Source organism: Lampetra planeri, chromosome 38 (genome assembly GCF_965212315.1).
Source record: "Lampetra planeri chromosome 38, kcLamPlan1.2.h2, whole genome shotgun sequence".
Taxonomy (NCBI): Eukaryota; Metazoa; Chordata; class Hyperoartia; order Petromyzontiformes; family Petromyzontidae; genus Lampetra; species Lampetra planeri.
The window spans coordinates 3,726,939-3,731,137 of NC_136144.1; positions in this window are offsets into that span (position 1 = coordinate 3,726,939).

Here is a 4,199-nt window from a genome sequence, read left to right on the forward strand (position 1 = left end):
AGCCACTCACTCGCCCGCCCACCCAACCACTCACTCGCCCGCCCACCCACCCAACCACTCACTCGCCCGCCCACCCAACCACTCACTCGCCTACCCACCCACCCAACCACTCACTCGCCCACCCACCCAGCCACTCGCCCACCCACCCAGCCACTCACCCACCCACCCAGCCACTCACCCACCCAGCCAGCCACTCACCCGCCCGTCACCCTGGACCACTACTCTCACGCGCAGCCACTCACTCACCCACCCAGCCACTCACCCACCCAGCCACTCACTCGCCCAGCCAGCCACCCACTCGCCCAGCCAGCAACTCACTCGCCCAGCCAGCCAGCCACTCACTCACACAGCCAGCCACTCATTCACACAGCCACTCACCCGCCCGTCACTCTGGACCACTACTCTCACGCGCAGCCTCCCGCTCCGTCTCGCTCCACTCAATGAGTCGATCCTCAACTCACGCGGCCGTTTCCGCAAACAAAGGCGATGGCCGGGGGAGGAGCCTACCTGCAGCGGGCGGGCGGGGCGTGGCCTCGTCGCAGTAGGCGTGGCCTCGTCACAGCAGGCGTGGCCTCGTGGCAGTGGGCGTGGCCTCGTCCCAGGGGGCGTGGCCTCGTCACAGTGGGCGTGGCCTCGTCGTAGTGGGCGTGGCCTCGTGGCAGTGGGCGTGGCTTCGTCGCAGTGGGCGTGGCCTCGTGTTAGTGGGCGTGGCCTCGTGGCAGTGGGCGTGGCCTCGTGCATCTTCAAGCGCCAATCGCTCCGGGTGGGGAGGGGGGGGATTGGGGGTTTTGACGTTCCTCTGTCGAGGTCGTCCCCCGCGTGGTGCCAGGCGGGGCGACATCCCCCTGGCGTCAGACGCCCCACGCCCAGCCCGACCTGACCGCGTGCCGGTGAGCAGCGGCGGTGACGTCGTCGCGGCGCTTGAGCCAGACCAGGTGCACCTTGAGGCCACGTGACGTGTGAGCCAGACGAGGTGCACCTTGAGGCCACGTGACGTGTGAGCCGGAAGAGGGGCACCTTGAGGCCACGTGACGTGTGAGCCAGACGAGGTGCACCTTGAGGCCACGTGACGTTTCGAGTTTCCCCTCTGGCGGGAAGGTCGCGGAACAGACCCAAGTGCCGTGGGTTGACTGAAATGACTGAGATGATTGAGATGATTGAGATGATTGAGATAACTGACTGAGATGATTGAGATGATTGAGATGACTGACTGAGATGACTGAGATGACTGACTGAGATGACTGACTGAGATAACTGATTGAGATGGCTGAGATGACTGACTGAGATGACTGAGATGACTGACTGAGATTACTGACTGAGATGAATGACTGAGATGACTGGCCGATGCACCAGCTGTGCCCCCCACCCCCCAACCACTTTGCCAACTCGCTGTGTTTTATCCGCCCGGCGCTCCGCTCGTTGTTGTGAGCCTCGCTCCGTCCTCCATCGCTGCTTCACCTCCGCGGTGTTGACGCGTCCAACCCGTCCCGGGCGATCCGTCGAGGCTCGGGGGAGTCAGGGGAGGGGCCAAACACGAGTTCAGACGTCACTCCCCGGCGGCGTTTGGGGCCGTCCATAAATGACGTCACGCGATTTTGGACGATTTTTGACCCCCCCCCCTCCTCGTCACACGGCGTCACAAAAAGTCAGACCCCCCCCTCTCTCCTCAAATATGACGTCACAAAGCTCTGCCCCCCCCCAAAAAAAATATAAACATGCCTCAAATCGCTTTAAACTATTGTCATTGTAGCGCGTATTTAATGTGGCGCTGCACTCTGATGTTGTAGGAGAAAACATTTATTAAAAAGTCTATTTAATTAAATAGAACGTGTTGTCTATATTTATTTAAAGTTGCGCATTTTTATGTGACGTCACATTTCTCAACCCCCCCCCCCCCCTCGTCACACATCGTCACAAATGTCTGACCCCCCCTAGGTGCGTGACGTCATTTATGGACGGCCCCTTAGCCGTGGCCAGAAATGCAACTATTCATGGCGCAGCGTGCTAAACACGTCTTGTTAACGAGCCCTCGTGAACATCAACACACACACCTGGTCCAACACCAACGGAAACTAGGCTCTAAGAAAAGCTGTCTCGGGTGTGGACCAATCAACTTCAAGGACAGTGCATATCATTGTCATCGTCAGAGTTGTTTCTTTTTGTTTGCATTTTGACTGCTTGTGTTGTGGTTATTGCAAACATGATCCCTTGTATAAAGGTGTCAGTTTTTGTATTAGTTGAAAGGGTAAAAACCTACTACTATATTTTGCCACTGGTAAAGGAGGTCTCATAGCATAAATGCTTACCCGAGCTCTCAATACTCTGATAGTGCACTGTTTTTGAGTTGTACGCCTTTTGGCGTCATCTGGTCCAACACCAATGGAGACTAGGCTCTAAGAAAAGCTGTCTTTGGTGTGGACCAATCAACTTCAAGGACAGTGCATATCATTATCATCATCAGAGTTGTTTCTTTTTGTTTTCATTTTGACTGCTTGTGTTGTGGTTATTGCAAACATGATCCTGATCCCTTGTATAAAGGTGTCAGTTTTGTACCAGTTGAAAGGGTAAAACCCTACTACTATATTTTGCCACTGGTCAAGGAGGTCTCATAGCACCAACACACACACACGGCACGTGGCCGGCTTGATCCGCAAGGAGAGACTGCTCCCTATCACAGCTGCTCCCCCATCCACCGCTCTCATCAGTTTCAGTTTAATTGATTTGGTGGTACAGCCCCGTGAGCCATTCGGCTCTTGAATCGGGTGCAACCGCAACAAACAAAAGACAAAAACATGAACAAGAAAACATCTTAAAGTGACTTTGTGACTATGTGCAAACAGAAAATACAGGAAAAAACAGCAAAATATTCGAGAAAAAGCACCGTACACCAACGCTGTGTGCAAAAATCCCAGTGGGATGCAAGTCAAACAACAACAACCACAAGGCAACTTAGATTAAGCCACGACCCACTGCTACAAAGCTGTTCCAAGCCGCTTTCTCCTTACTAGTGAGCTTCTTGGGGAATTCATTGCACTCCAGGATCTTTTTTATCTGTGGTCCGATGAAGACACCGGCTTTGACCTTCGCCTCAGACAGCTTAGGGAAGAAGTCTTGAAGTTACTTGAAGGCTGCCGACTCCTTATCTACAGCTCTGACAATTTACATTTTTGACTTAAAACTTTTGTGACTGCAGGAATTCATATTCTTGGTTCTTTCGGTAAAGTGACGTAGATAGAAAAAAAAAACCCCACGACGTTTCGATCGTAACACAAGCGGCTTTTTTTGCTTTTATTATTTTCTATTGATAATTTTCTACATTTTATTATTTTTTCTATCTATGTGACTTTACCGTAAGAACCAAGAATAACTCTGACAAATTCTTTCATAAGGACCCATTTGATGTGCAGTGGTGGCATCAGCACCTTCCAGGGGTCCACCAGTGGCTCCCACTTGACGTTGTTCCTCCCCACAGAGAACTCGGTCCGCTGTGGCCAGTCCCGCCTGTGGTAGTGCGCCTTGGTGTCTCTGCTGTCCCAAAGGCAAAGATAGCATTTTGAAGTCCCCGATGACCTCCCAGCCATACTCATCATACTTCAAGGCGTCTAGCAAGGTCTTGATGCTGTTGTAATCTTCTTTGAGGTGCACCGAGTGAGCCAGGGGAAGAGACGGGTACTTGTTATCATTATGGAGCAGCACGGCTTTGAGGCTCCTGGATGAGCTGTCAATGAAGAGGCGCCACTCATTCTGGTTACAGGAGATTCCGATTGCCTCGAACAGACTGGTCACATTTGTGGCAGAAGCAGAGCCCATCTTGACGGGTGAAGAAGCGGCAAAAAGGTTGGTGACGCTTCCTCTGATCTGCAACTTGCACACTTTCATCCAACAATTTCCACTGCAACAATTATCAAAATAAATGTGCAATTGCCATCTAAATACCGAACGCGTGTCAAGACGCTGGGGAGATGGAGGTGATTGGTCTTCGCTTAAACATTGGGGTGGGCAGTGGGCAGTGTGGACAACCCAGGACATTCGAGACATCGGTAACGATTGATGTTCTACAGGAAGGCGAGACACGGAGGAGAGCTGTACGAACACAGAGAGGTGGGGAGAGACAGAGAGACACGACAGAAGCGGCAGACACAAAGACGGACAGACGCAGAGAGAGAGGGAGAGGTTAGATCCTTGGCTCTGCGCGTGTG